The following is a 15,674-nucleotide window of genomic DNA, read 5'->3' on the forward strand; positions in this document are numbered from 1 at the left end:
CATGCTTGCAAATATCTAGCAGCACTAGCTTTCATAGCTAATAAAAATGGGATGTTATTTGATTTTAGTTTCTATTTAATAAACAAATACAAAGTAAGTTTTGCTTAATCATGGGAATTCTCAAAAAAAGCAATTTAGTCATGGTTTAATTTAAGAACCTAAATCTATTATTGATGTGCAAACTGTGTTTACTCTTCAGGATTCTCCTGGGAATCCTGAAGGTAAAAGGTGTTTTCTGTCATAGTAACTAATGTCTCTTTTGTCACACACACACACACACACACACACACACACATTTTCAGGTCTTCAGTTTTTAGATTAGTGTGACCTTTCTGAAGTCATATTTCATTTAACGCCGTCCGTTTGCAGAACCATCTCCACAGTGAAATAAAACCGTCTAAACTTCTTTCTGCATTTAAGCGAAATTTAAAAATCATTATAATGAAGCGACATGGCATCGAACACGTTGATGTTTGTTACATTTCTTGTGCATTTAAAATGTATGCGAGTTAAATAGTTAGTATTCTCATTTTGTGAATATGGAGCAGAAAGAAGTTTTTAATCTCTGTTCCTTTTTGTTGATGATTTCTTTCGGTTGCTATGTGAACCAGTCATCCCACTCTGCTCCACAATCACAAAAACAGCACGAGGCCTTTTATGCAGGCAGTGTCTGTCTTTGTTGTGAGATTTATCAGCAAAGCATTGACTCTCATCCCAGAAGGTGAGACTTGATGACCCCGATTGAACCAAGAAAAGAACAATGGAAGGTTTTGTTCCCCAAAACGTGTGGTCGCCACAGACCAGACGTGTGTCTCGTACATTTCACTGTGGAAGCAGAGAAGTGACAACGTGCCCCTGAGCCAGACGGGACCGACTGCCCAGTCCCTCCTGCATGCTTTCCCTTCCACCTCAGCTTCACTCTGTATCTTAATTATCCTGGAGTGAACTGGCAGAAGCACACACGCTACAACAAAAATGCTGGCAGAAAGCATTTTTAATGTATTGGGATTTCCCCCAAAGCAGCGTATTTTTAGCGTGTAAACAACTCAGTTAAAGTGTCTTGGGTTTGTTCAGATCTCTGTTTTGGGCACCACTCGTCGTGGATCACATCTTTAGAGATGTTGTTTGTGACAGAAGGCAGGGCGGTCTTTAAGAGCTAAACACACTAATCATGACAGACCACTGGAGGAGCCCAGTGCATACACCAAGGATGTGCATCAACCACACACCGCACATTAGTGGTTTGGGCCCCAGCTATCTGATGTGTATTTTTGCTACCTTTAACAGGAAGATGGCTGTTTGGCTTTGTTCGGTTAAAATGGGATCACACCAAACATTCCAGTGGAAAACTGGGTTTTTGTACAGTATCTTCTATCTTAGGAGGTTGTAATGGGAATGAAGTTATGCTAGATACCCTCTTAGGTGTTTGGTTCTCCTCTGGGTTCTGTTTTTTCCTGGGTAATAAATGCCCTGTTCATGCCACTGCTAGTCCTACACATGAGCTCTCTCAGCTGAGCTAAAGAAAAAGTCAGGTAGACACCAAAAGTCCAAAACAAAACAAAAGCTACAACTTTGCTCTTAAAGAATTTTTCCCCTTACCTGGTGAACTCTTAGATCTCACGAATCTGTTATCAATCAGAGGCGCTGAGGACACAGCCTGTCCAAACACCTTGTGATTATGTATTTCCTGCTGCTCAACTGTCTTTGAACTCCTGCATAGTTTTATTAATTTGCTCAAACAGCTTCCAGAACCACTCCAACCATTTTTAACCCCCCCGCCCTCCTTCACAGCACTGAGGTGGACAAATTCCAGATTCACTGATCCACATTTTCCATTGAAATGCTAAGTGATATTCCACACCGCTTATAGCGTCCCCATTCTCTCTATCTTTTTTTTTTTTTTTTTTTTTTGCAGCACCACTAGCAGCAGCAGCAGTGTGTCCCCTGTGTGCTGCTGAAAGGTTTGAAAGAACTCATGGAACTCCATATTTACCTCGGCTCCACCGGTGGGCAAGCGGAGGTCCGTGGACTAACACTTTACACACTCCAGACTTCAACCTTGTCCACCTTGATTTTCCAGAAGCAAAATCAGGTCAACAGCAGGTAAAATGCCACAGAAATAAATGTGAAAAATGCAGCACTCTAAAAATAATCTCACATTTGATGAGGAAGTATGGCTCCTGCATGCCGGAGTAATTAGACTGCCATAAAGGAGGTTCATATTTTCATCAGAGCTCTATCCTTCACCCCGAACATCTCAGAAAGCTCTGGGTCTAACTGTCAGATCGCTGAGATTAAAATGACTGTTTAGAGAAGTCGGTCCAGACCTGGAATGGTTTCAGCATCTGGACTGTTTTGGGTCAGCTGTAATTTCACAGGTGTCTGCTGAAGCACAGCTTCTAGTCTCAAATCATGGATACTGTGATCCCGAGCCAATCACAAGAGAGACAGCAGCAGGTCAAAGATGTATTACTGCTCCACAAATTACAGATAATAAATCAAATTTTTTCCACCAGGAGAAATTAAAATACATGTAGCTTCCAAGACAGGAAGATGATATCCTAGGTAGTGATGAGAAATAGACATTTCACAGTTTAACTTATTTTATTTACTCCAAGCACCTAAAAAGAGTTTAGATACCCTTGAGTCTCCATGATATTTCTAAAAAAAAAAAAAAAAAAAAAAACCCCATTAACTTCAGAATCAGAAATCAAGCTGGCTTCTTCTTTTCATCACGAAAGTGGAACCTTATGCCTGACTGCTTCTTGTTGGAATCACATTTGGAGCCACTTTCTCTGTCTCCGACTTGTTGAGCTAACCTAAGGCACTCGAAAAATATTTCCTGTCTGCGTTTCTCATAATAAACTAGAACAGAAACCGCCGAGAACAAGATGGGGAGAACTGATGCTTACACGGAACCACATGTAAATACTGACGGCGGCCAAACGAGGACATTCTGGGCCGTTTTTGGCAGATGGGCATCATCGCCACATTGTTGATGTTTGTTTTTGTTTTTTTTTTTTAAAGGGAAACTTATAGCACATGCCAATTCAATACAAAAAAAAAAAAAAAAAAAAGCTCAGTTGCACTTGTAACTGAGAGAAGCAGGCGGTGGAGCGGCCAGAGTGAACTGGCCTTAAGAAAAAGGGATCATGATGACGGTGTGTGTGGGAGTGGGCAGGACGTCACCATGGTGAACCCATCTGACAGTTCAGAAACATCGCCAACTCAGATCTGTTCTGCAATCTACTGAACTGAAAAGGAAGTGCCCCCCCCCTTCCCCCCCACATCCCCCTCTCCTCTCTGCCACATTGTTATAATGTCCTGTTAACCTGCTGGACAAAGTTTCACTTAAATATGACGAGTCACAGAAAGCAGCAGCACAGAAAATACATCTATAAGACATGAATTTCAGCAGTGAGGCCGTTCAAGGTGTTTTACATAATAAAAACAAAGTGATGAAGTTATAAAGAAAATAAACATACAGTCAACAATCAGGCAAACATTACATTTTGATGAGTGCAATCACTAAAATCATTCACATCAATATGAAGGTCAATGTTTCATTAGTTATTGTTCAAAATCTACTCTAACCAGGTGGGTTTAGCCTTGATTTAAAGGCATTCAGTGTTTCAGCTGTTTTGCAGTTTTCTGGCAGTTTGTTCCAGATTTGTGGTGCATAGAAGCTGAATTCTGCTTCTCCATGTTTGGTTCTGGTTCTGGATGCAGAACCAGAAGACCGTTGAGATCTAGAAGGCTGATACAACAACAGCTGTTCTCTGGGCTAAATTCATCTCAATACTAATATTCAGTTTCTGATTCTCTGCATTTACAAGATTAAACTTGATTATTTATCAAACAAGACTGATGACTGGAGACGGCCTCCAGGCTGTGAGGAATAACTTCCTCCTCACAGGTCCGGATCTACAGAACATGTTTATTATGTTTGTTTTCCTATTGGGTTTTTAGATCATTTTCATGTATAATCAATTTTTTATGTCCTATGGATGCCTGCTATGTAATGTGCAGCGGTTTGTAACTTTGACAAAAAGAAATAACTTACTGTTACATTGGAAACAGATTTTCTAAGTAATGGATGTAGTTGGAAGCATCTTAAGTTCTCTATATGTTTTGATGTGGAGACATTTTTTGCAGCTCTGTTGCGATGTGCAAAAAGCCTTTTTAATATCACAGAGACATAATCATGAAAACCCAACCTTTAATTTGAGAAGCTAAATTTATTCAGTGGGGCCGTAACTGAGGTTACATTTTTTTTTTATTGCAATTATTGATTCCCTGCTGTTAATAATTTGCACACACCCTTTTAGACAGTAAGTCAGCCATTTTCCTAAAACATTTCATAAAGCTGAAGCATACATGCAGAGGGGTTTTTAATAATTCCTCTACACACAATCTAAATGTCTGGTTACCGGTCGTCTCTTCACTCTCTCCTCTTCAGTTTGTCACACACGTTTTCTACCATCTGATTTTGGGAACTGATGTGAAATGTTGATTTCAACACAGAACATTTCTGTGGTTTATCTGGACTTTAGATCATTATTCATTTTGTCCCAATTCCATTTAAAATCTGCTGCTATTTCAAAAAGTCAATCATGCTTGAGCTGTTTTTTATTTTATTCTTTTTTTTTATTTATTGCATTATCGTCAGACGATTGAAAAAGCAACTCAAAGTGACACTTGACAGAAATGAAGCAGCTTTTTGGGGTGGATCCAGTTGTTTCCGTCACGGTGCTTCAGGTTTCCTGCAGTAATGTGAAAAGCTTTTCTCAGATTCATGCTGTCATTTTCCTTGGAATGTCTTCATTGAGTGTTTGGAAATATTTAAGAAATTCTGGGAACATGATCTTGAGCGTGGTTTAATATCTACACAGGAACCCGAACCTGTCGTTTGGGAACTGAACCGACTTTTGTTTTAGAGTTTTGTAAGGATGAGATCTGGATGTTATCTTTCACTGCCTTAGAGCAGAGGAGATAAAACTGACAACTTTAGCATTTGGTGTTTAAAGAAGATCTGTTTTTTAAATTATTATTATTATTCCATAAACATGCAATGCTTTCGTAATTGGACTGACCTTCATTAATGTTTTGTTTTTCGCTCCCATGAATGAGTTCTGGGTGTTGGCAGTGTTTCTGCTGCAGCACCGTTTAAAAATAACCGTCATGCCAGCAGCGAATGCCATGATTGTTGTTTTCACATTCTGTGGTGTCACCAGCAGCCGCTTTGAGCAGAAAACTTCATCCTCTGAAGCCGGTGTGGCCGCCTGTTTCATGAGGAGGTTAGCCGTCAGCCAGGCACTAAAACGTTGCTTTTACCCCGTCGGACCGGACGGTTTGAGAACGCAGCATCTGGCACAGCCTGCAATTTACCCAGACACTGCCTCGTTGAGGTAAGAGCAGTTCACCCTCCTCCCGCATCCACAGCCCAGAATTACAAAGAGAAATCTTTAGATTTGTACCTGGGTTTTCTTTTTATTTTTATATAAATATATTTTCAATGCAGAGAAAATATGCACCAGGTATAAAATGTTCAAGTGCAACAAAGTAGTTTATTGTACTGACTTGATGGAGTCATGCTGCGTTTGTGGGGCTGTTACTTTTAATACGTCGTTTCGCTAAATAACAAAAGACTAAAACACAGTTTGAGGTTTATTCTTCATCTTGTAACAATAACACTGGTCAACAGTCAAAACATTGTCTGGGGTTTTTCAGCTGTTTTAGGGTCATTTTGATGAGCTGAATCCAAAAGTCACTTTGGTTTTGCTCCATCGGGTCGACTTTCTGTACTATGAAACAACATGAGCATGAAACTTGTTCTCACATCTGGATCAGTTCACACTATCAGTGTTTATTCAATTTACAGAAATCCAAGTTTATAACATTTAATTAATACTCTCTGTTAGAAAACAATTTCTTTTCTCCTAAAACCTTTGTTGGACGAGAAATATTAATGGAAATGAACTGATAATGTCACAAAATGTTATGAATTTAGTCAGAAGATCAGATTTCTCTAAATCAAAATAGAATCAAATCTGATCTGAGTGAGAAAAACGGGTGTGATTTTTTTAATTCAGTGATGCAAAATAATCCTAATTCAGTTGAAAAAACATAGACAACATAAAAAAAATAACCCTGTGTAGTAGTAGTAATAATAATAGATTCTGTTTCTGAGGTTTGTGCTATAGAGCAGATTGTGAACACTCTGCTTGTTTTCAAGAAACATTTTGTTTTGTTCTTAATGTCACACATTTCAGCTCATGTAACAAATGTTAAAGTCACACGAACATAACCTTAGTAAAAAAAAATGTTGTGTGTAAATGAGCACTTCATTTATCGAGAGATAAAAAGTTGCGCCTGACTCTTTGAAATCCAGCTGAATCATACAAGTCATGATGGAGTCATGTCTCCATACCGACATAACTAATGACCGCTGAGTTCAGCTCCATCGGCAACACCAAGGTCACATTACAACCAGACGTCTGCAATAAAAACAGATCTTTTAAAAAGCACCTGTCTGACGACATGAAGTAGGCCAAAAGGTCTGAAGAAATTCAAGAACAGAGCAGAAACAATCAGTCTGGAAATGTGGTAACACTTTATTTGAAGGGGTGTGTGTAAGACTGACATGACACTGTCATAAACATAACTGTTATGAACATGAAGGAGTCTTTATGAATGTTTATGACTGTTGTAAATAATGACACTTTAATGCAAAGTTTCATTAAAAGTTTAATTAAAAGTGTAAACTTTGCATTAAAGTGTCATTAAATAACGCGAAGTTGGCACTTTTAATGCAACTTTACACTAAAAGTGTCTTTATTTAGAAATGACACTTCATGATAACAGTCAAACATCCATAAAGACTCATTCATGTTCATAACAGGTGTTATGTTTATGACTGCATCATGTCAGTCTTCATATAAAGTGTTACCGTAAAGGAAAGGCTCACAAAACTTTTTTTTCCTTTCACACGCCAAGATGGTTTCCCCATTTTAATTTTTAGAGCCTTGAACATTAACTATGGAAGCGGCGGTGGGGGGGGTTTATGTAGACAAAAATAAAAAATAACTCTTAAGCTTAATGTTAAATGTGTGTAAGTGTATGAACCAAAGATGATTTCTTTACATAGAACTAATCCAGACGGTAAAATATTGCTCATAGTCCTGTGAGGTCACAGATAATTCGCACCAGCACAGAGAGAGGCAGCAGCAGCAGCAGCAGCAGCAGCAGCAGCCTGCACAGTAAAACAGAAGCCCCAAAAACTCATAACATAACGACAGCCAGGGGGATCACAAATAAGTGCTGGAGGAGCGCAGGGGCCTGGCGTCTGAGCAATATTTCATCACAGAAAAGCTAAATAAATTCCTCGCTCCAGTCAAGTGAGACCGCGTCCATGCAGGCAGATGTAAGAGACGGGGAACTGCTGGAGGAATGTGGTTTTGGCTCGGAGCGAGGCCCGACGAGAGACTGGACGTTCTTCTCACGTTAACACTTTCCGTTTAGGATTTAATCACAATCTGCCAGTGTTTGTGTGAATCAGAGAAGGCTACAAGGTGGTGATCATAGTCATCATAAAAAAAAAGAAAGAAATTTCACTCTAATTATTTTTCTTTCTTTCTTTTTATGAGTAGCCTTGGCCTGAGAAATGTTTCAAAAATGATGCCATCACAGGGCAGTCGGTATTTAAATCACGAATGCACACACAGTCGACGCCCAGAGCGAAACCCAAACACAGAGAGTAATGAAAGCAGAGACTGAAAAGCAGCGTGGAGCTGCAGCGGGGGCTGGCAGGCGGCGTGGCAGAGCTGTGGCAGCCAGCTTTCAAGGCCAACAGAACCGAGGCCTCACATCATTCAATGATCCAGCTGGAGCCAAATCCATCATTCGACCATAAATCTGAAATCGACTTGGGCACCGGCTGCCAACGCAGGAGCTCACTCTTCCAGATGTTAGTCCCGGTTCTTTTATTTTCTTTTTCCTCCCGCTCATCAGATAAATATGTATACATGTTAGGGTTCAAACTGGAACATAAAGCTGTCCAGGTTTCACATTCCCATCACTGGAGGGGGGGAAGGTTTACGGCTTGATGAAGTCGGGTCATGATTTCATTTAACGCAGCCACTCCGCTCCTGCTGATTTACCGATTTATCCCACGTCGGATCAAATCCCTCCCAAAAGAAAGTCAAAGTGAGCGACTGCAGTGGATTTACCCAATCAGGAGGGTTTCTGCTCCCTGCAACACACACTCAATGTGTTTGTGCTGCATGCTGTTTAAATCAATTACATGTGTAATTCATAAAGCGTCAAAAACGCTTTTGTGATATCCATAACTGGACACACAAGGAATACTTAATTTCTTGAGAATTACTTTATGGATAAAAGCTGAAACTGATTCAGTAGCTAAGCTAATTCTAAGCTCATTTTAAATAATGTAGGCTACTCTTTAACTGAAAATGTTCATTTCACATTAAAGCTGCAGTATATATATATATATATATATATATATATATATATATATATATATATATATATATATATATATATATATATATATATATATATATATATACATGTTTTTTTTACATATTTGTTAAAACTGTAATCCTGTTGTGACAGTTTATGAGACAGATAAACTGTGAAAAGATCGATCTCCTCCACCTCCTCCCTGAGCTAACATCGGAGTCTGAGGAAATGCAAAAACAACCAATGAGAGCCAGGAGGAGGGTCTTGGTGCTGTCAATCAATCTCATGTACACGCTGCTCTATGTGCTAATGGTAACAGCTAACGGTTACAGGAAAACTGTTTATCTGTTGACATCGGTGGCCATGCTAACTAGCCTGAACAGTTTATGCTAGCAGCAGCACAGTAACATGCAAGAGGAGGAGAGATAGTGACAGCTTCAACAAAGAAGTATATATAGTATATAGTTTATAACTTTTTCTAAAAGTTATATACTGCAGCTTTAAGACTTCGAATTATCATGTAGCCTAAAAACCTATTTAATTCTTTCTGTTAGGAAACGAGATGCATCCATCTGTCTGCATGCGTGTGTGCGTGTGTGTGTGTGTGCGTGCGTGCGTGTGTGTGTGTGCGTGCGTGCGTGCGTGTGTGTGTGTGTGTGCGTGCGTGCGTGTGTGTGTGTGGGGCACTGTATTTGATATATTCCAAGGACCATTTTCCTAACAAATACTACTTTGTGGGAACCTTCTGTTCATTATAGGACGCCATTAGAAAAAGCACTAAAAACCTCTGAACATTAAAAACTTGTTTCTTGTAATGGTAATTAAGTGAACTTAAGAACAACAGCAGATGCAGCGATTTGTACTAAATTTATGGTATTTGGTCTATTTTTGTTATTTAGTTTTACATGTTTTTGTCATTGCTTTTGGTTTATTATAATGCTTTGTACCTTCAGAAAACTATTTCATTCTCTGTCATTAGTTGCTGTCCTCTGGCTCCAGCAGATGACTCCAGCCTCCTTTGTTTTAGCCCATTCATCAGTCTGGCTGTGTTACCAGCTAACTGGGTGCTACACATACCTCAGCCCAACATCTGCTTAATCTAAATTGAATGTTTTCAAATATGCAACATTTTTTTTCTATTTTTTTTATATTTACATTTTGCTTCAAACTAGAGGCAGTCTGTCATTTTAAAAATAATCACCAGATTTCTTGACTGAAGATTGAAGAAACTGCAACAGGAGACAAAAAAATTGAGAATTGAGAAGCTAATTTACTGAAAACTGAACTAAAACACACAGGCTCTTTATCAGCTGATTAAAAGTTTCAGACCGCAGCCTTAAAAAGTCTGCATCTGTGAATACGTTTGGGCTTCATCTGATTCCTATCAGATATTCACACTGTCAGAACCCGATGCCAGTAGGATAAACAGAACAGTGGACTTCTCACTGGGAAGTTCTTTTGTTTCCATTCAATCTTTTATATGTACTGGTGCACAAAGCCAGTCTTCAGGGGTCAGAGTCCTGCAACTTTTAGATCTGTTTGTGCTTTGACAGACCTAAATCAAATAATTAGGCCATTAGTAGGACTTTGCACAACTTGACTGCATGATGAAATGAGAAAGCCATTGGATTCAGATGTGTTGGCCCTGGGACATGTCTAAACGTTGTGGCACACTAACCCTCACAACGGTTTGAGTTTGACAGGCCATCCAGAGATCCAATGCAGTCATAACTCAGACCATTTAACCCACAGAAGTACCTGTACTTGAACTCCACAGTGTGACTCTTGCAGCGTATGCGGTTACAAAACACTTGTCACGCCTTTGTTATTCCTCATAATCTGATTGAAAGCAAATCCTCCAGCAAAGTGGATAATGCACACACACAGAGACTGAATGAAACTTAAGTATGCCGTGTTTGTGTGACCTGGGTCCAATTTCCTCGAAGAAGGCTTTAGTTGAGTTTGCTGCTCTCTCATGTGAAGGTGGGAGAGGTCCATCCAGACTTTGTATTCTTTAAATTCAGTGGCCCACTGTGGAAGGGAGCTATGTTTTCAGTTGTTGGTCATAATGGACCTAGATTCAGATTACATTTGAGACAAAAAAGTCAACAAATGGAAAAAAGAAAGTAACCTCCCTCGGTCTTAGCGAAGCGCTCAGGAAAAGTGCAACAGATGGTACGGTCGGACAATGGGAGAAAGACGGGGGTGTCCCGTCAGACTGTCAGTTCCCAAGAAAAGCAAAAAAAAAAAACTTAATATAAAACAAAAACTTGTAAAAGCGCACCCTGCCTAGTAAGAAACTCACAAAGAACTTGGAGAGTCCAGCCGTCTCTTCAGAGGACAAGCCAGACATCTGACTACCAAAGCAGGAGTTTTCCTGGGTCTACAGAGAGTTATCTTCAAAGGGAATAGAACACCAGTCGTATTATGTTGGTGGTTTACAAAAAAGAAAAGGGAAACAAAAAGCACTAATCTAGCCCCAAAAAGCTGAAATCAGAATGGCAAAGAAAAATAAGCAAAGGAATTACTGCACCGAGGCCACATTGTTTATACAAATAATTAATTTGTTTCCGTTAATATGCCAATCACCCCCTTCGCCCAACCGCCACTAAAAAAAAGGAAAAGAAGTTTATAAATGATCTTTCACTGGGAGCAAAGCACCACAGTTCAGCTTGTGTCTGCTACATGAAAATCTTTGAGGCATGTGGAAAACTAACACCCAGCCCATGTTGACATAAAGTGATTAGTTTATTATAGGAGCCAGTGGCCTGAGGAGGGTGAAGAGGAGGAGGAGGGTTTGCTTCCAGTTTGCAGCAGTAGCGGCTGGTGAGTCCTGAACCGGTTAATGACGACACTGCCGAAGAATCCGCCGTGGCCCGAGGTCCGCCACACAGAACGAGAGAACCGTGAACACTGGGAATTAGGCCAGAGCGGCCGCAGGGGCACTCCTGCCAGCCTGGCCTCACCCCACGGGTGAAAGTATCTAAACCCCCCATACCTAACCACCCAATCTCATTTTTCTCACCGTGTGGGCTGTGTTTTGGAAAGAGTGGGTTAAAAGAAAATTAATCAACCTCTAATTAGATTGACGGGGCATTAAATATGAGGAAACTCGACCAACTGAGCTAACATGCTACCGAGGCCAGAGGTTCACACCAAACGGCTTTTCTCTTCACTCATGTTTAGGAAGGCTGAGAAATATCCATCATTTACCGAGCTGCTGAATCAAAGGTACTAGGGAGGCCTGTGTTTATGTAAAAAACTAAATTACGTTCCTTAAAATCAGCTTACGCATGACTGTTGATTGGAGCATTACTTAGTGGCTATATGCCCAGCCGAGAAGGCCTGGGCATTGTCTTCGTCTTGAGAGAAGTAGAATTTGTTTGACTGACCTCTGACCTCCGAACAATCTAAAGGAAAACTGAAGTCACTTCCTTAGCTTTATGGAACGTCAAAGAGTCTAAATGTGAACAAGGTACAAAAATGTAAACATCCATTTCCAAGCAAAGTGTTTCCACCTGTGGTGACGAAGCAGTCGGTTCTGGTATCAGGCTTCTGCTGCTCCGAAAGTCAACGGAAACGCTTCAGACCTGGGCGATGGTGAACTTCAGAGGACGGATGGAATGGAGAGTAAATGCTACTTTGACTCCGAACGCAACCAATCTGCAAACCTACAGGTTTCATTCTGCACCGCTGTGGAACAAAAACGCTCGATTTTTTTCACCGAGGTTTCCCTCCCCTTGACTGAAAGACCCTAACCCCCGATCCAAACGAACTGCAGTCTGAACTTTATTTTTTATTATTCATTTTTATTGCGCTTAGATCTCCAGTTGGCAAAGTTGCCTCATTCTTTTCTACATCAGTTCATGTGACGGAGCTGGAGAAACATCTTTCCAATCCTCCTCACTCTTACTTTATAAGTCAGCATGACAGAACACTCGCCTGATAGCAGCGAGCATGATAAAGTGAGAGATGTGAAGGAACCCGACACCTTATGAAACCATCCCTGACGTCTCACAGCCCGGCGGAGAGGCGAGGCCGTGCTAATGCGAGACAGATCCGCTCTCTCCACCGAGTGTCTGTTTACGGGCTCACACAAAGATCCTGCATCAGAACGTTGACTGACAAACGCGTTGCGTTGTTGGCCTGTGTTGCTTTTAGCAGTTGAAGCAACACTTAGCAAATCCCAACGGTTTTCCGACTCGTAGCCACAATGCTTTCATCTTCGGTTGTGGCAGCAGTCACACATCAAGACAAAACGCGACGTAATATCTCAAACCTTTCCAGGTGTTTTCATGCCTTTCTAACCCACAGATTTTGGCTGGATCTTTACATTCTGTTTTTTTTTTCTCTCTCTGACTAGCATGTTATCACCGCTAATGAAAGCACGATGAGGCCACGGTTTGCTACTTCTGCTTCTTTTGGAAAGTACATTTCCTGATTCTTTCAGGACAGCCATGTTTAGCACATCAAACCGTATTTGTGGCGCTGCTTAGCCGTTCCTTTTTTCACTTCGGCTGAGAAAGTTCCTGACAGACTGGCCCACCTTTAACTGCTCAGTTGGAATGTGAATGAAGAACTCCAGCCTATAAATATCTATATACAGAGTGCTAATATGGCTATTTTTATTCTCAGATGGCCACTATAATTTACAGCAGGAATATGTACACATAAACTATAACATAAAATCAAACTGTATCTCACCTGGGTCATCTTTAGCCTCAGTCCACACAATAAATTAGTATTGTTAATATGCAGAGGGCTGTGTGAATAATGACAGCCATAGCAACAAAAACATTTGGAAAGGTAGAAACATAAAACAATGCTAATGTCGCTAAAGCTGCAGTGTCATCTGACTTCGCATCATGTCTGACGGAGATACCAGACCCAGAACCAGCGGGAGGACCACCAGACGGATCAGGGAGTTTTATGTTGGTCACTGCACATGTTTGCACTTGTAATGAATTTTCTGTAATCCCATGATAAAATATTAGGAAGAATGTTAGCAAGGAAACCACACACTTCTGTTGGCCACAAGCAACTCAGAAAGGCTTAATGTTAGGCTGCTTTATCCATCCCATAACTGCACAAACTGTGGCTGTACAGTGAGTCACAGTATAATTAGCTGGACTGACCAAAATAAATTACAGTGCAAATACTGACTACGTCATTTGTATGAATCAATGACCAAGTAATGTGGATTATAAACTCCAAATCAGATTGTTAGACAATCAGTCCTGCTGACACTGAAACATTATTATTTAAGTATGTTTGTCACTCAGTCCCTGCTGCCTTGTGTTTTTCATATCATGTAATATTGATATTTTCGAGCTTTACCTCATGTTGTAATGCTATTCCCTTGCTTGGAGTGTTGCCTTGATTCTTTCATGCAAATTTGGGAAATCCTTTAATCTCCCGTGGCAACCAGTCAGCTGTGCAAAACATCTGGATGGACCTAGCCCCACCTTCAAGGACAAAGCTCCTCCTCTTCATTTTTCAAGTTTTAGAGCTTCCGCCTTACAGAGCAGCCCTTCCCGCATCTCCCTCACTCAGCTCCTTCAGACTAGCCAGGAGCAATTAGCAAACACCTGGTGAAGCTGTACATCTGCTGATCTCTTTACAGGAGCTACTTCTCAGTGCATCACTGGTAAAAATGTTAAAGGGTTAACAGAGGAACCATGTTGTGATGACTTCCTGAAGGCAGAGTTTTAGAAAGAGCAGGAGTTTCTTAAAGAGACAAAGGGCCAATTTCAAGGTGTTAAATTAAATTTTAAATTCAAATTTCTTTTAAGCCATATTTCATGTAAACAGTATTTTAATAACAACTGAGGGTAACTTGATTGTGCTGTAAAATGGCTTTGTGTGGCTGTAAAGCCCCTTCAACCTGTGTACAAATCTATTTAGTGACTTTATGTGAAGCAGGCCAGCAATCCACGCACCACAACACGACTTTGTCTGTTTGATGTATCATTTTCACTCAGGACACCCAGGTGGAACCTTTTGGGAAAAGTATTTTACTCCTTCTAAGTGATCAAGTCAGAGGGTTCTTCTGGACTTAAATGTCCAAAGTATGGTGGGCTCATCAAACAGCACTTAAATGAGAACTGATTTTCCAATGAGAGATCAGAGTCCAAATGCAGCGACTAGTACTTCATGCCAGCATCGGTTTTTGGGGCCAGATTTCTCAGTAATTTGAATCTGCTTTGCCTGAGCCCACAGTCAAAACGGAAAACCTGATGAAACCAGGGTTCACTGCAGTTCAGGCCTTTGTAATCAACGATAAAACAGGTTAAGAGGAGAGAAGGGCAGCGGTGCCTCAAGCCACGACTACAACATACTGAACAGAGGACCAAACCTGACAGCCACTGAGCTGCTGCCAAGAGAACCGACCCATGTTAAATCAGTTCAGTGTTCCCCAGAGAGACTCTGCACCGTTCTGTTGTAAACTTGGTGATTGGAAGGACAGACTTGGAGAAAGACAAAGGACAGAGGACATGAAGAGTGGAGCAGTTTAACAGCCCTCTAATATCAGTTGGTCACTTTTAGTTTGACCACATAATCTTCACTCTGAGGAAGGATTTGTCATTTCTGGTGGAGCTTTCTGAAGGTCAGGAGGAACGGTGCCGGTTCAGGAACACCTGGGACTTTTAACAAGACCCAACAGGCTCATGATGGACGGGCTTAGAGAAACATTCTCCACCCTCATCACGCTCCAACGGTGTCTGCTCAGATCACACAGGATCAGATGGTCACTGGGGAAGTAAAGTCACTCTGCCATGTGGTATAAAGATGAAATATGATAAATTGAAGTGAGATATTTCTCCTTCTCATTCAGATCTTGACTTCAGATTGTTCTGTCACCATCCAGTGGAAAGTTTCTTTACTGCAGGGAAAGCTTTCAGCTCTTAATTGGGACATAGTTTCTACCTGACCAAAGTCAGCACACCCCATCTGTTCCTGCTTAACCTTGATGTGTGAAACACAAGGTCTGATCAGTATTTAAAGAGAAAATAGCTCCAGGTGGTGGATGGATAGATGGGACATGGGGAACACAGAGGAAACTGTTTTTCTTCCTCACTTTTCCAAAACAAGCCTGTCCATCCAACCGAGGAACAACATGGGTGGAGGTGTTCGGCTCTCAACTGGATGTTGTTAAAGTTCCTCTGACAACAACAAGGTCAGGAGGTGAAGGA

Source organism: Poecilia mexicana, unplaced genomic scaffold, assembly GCF_051168715.1.
Source record: "Poecilia mexicana isolate PSO_F unplaced genomic scaffold, ASM5116871v1 scaffold_20, whole genome shotgun sequence".
NCBI lineage: Eukaryota > Metazoa > Chordata > Actinopteri > Cyprinodontiformes > Poeciliidae > Poecilia > Poecilia mexicana.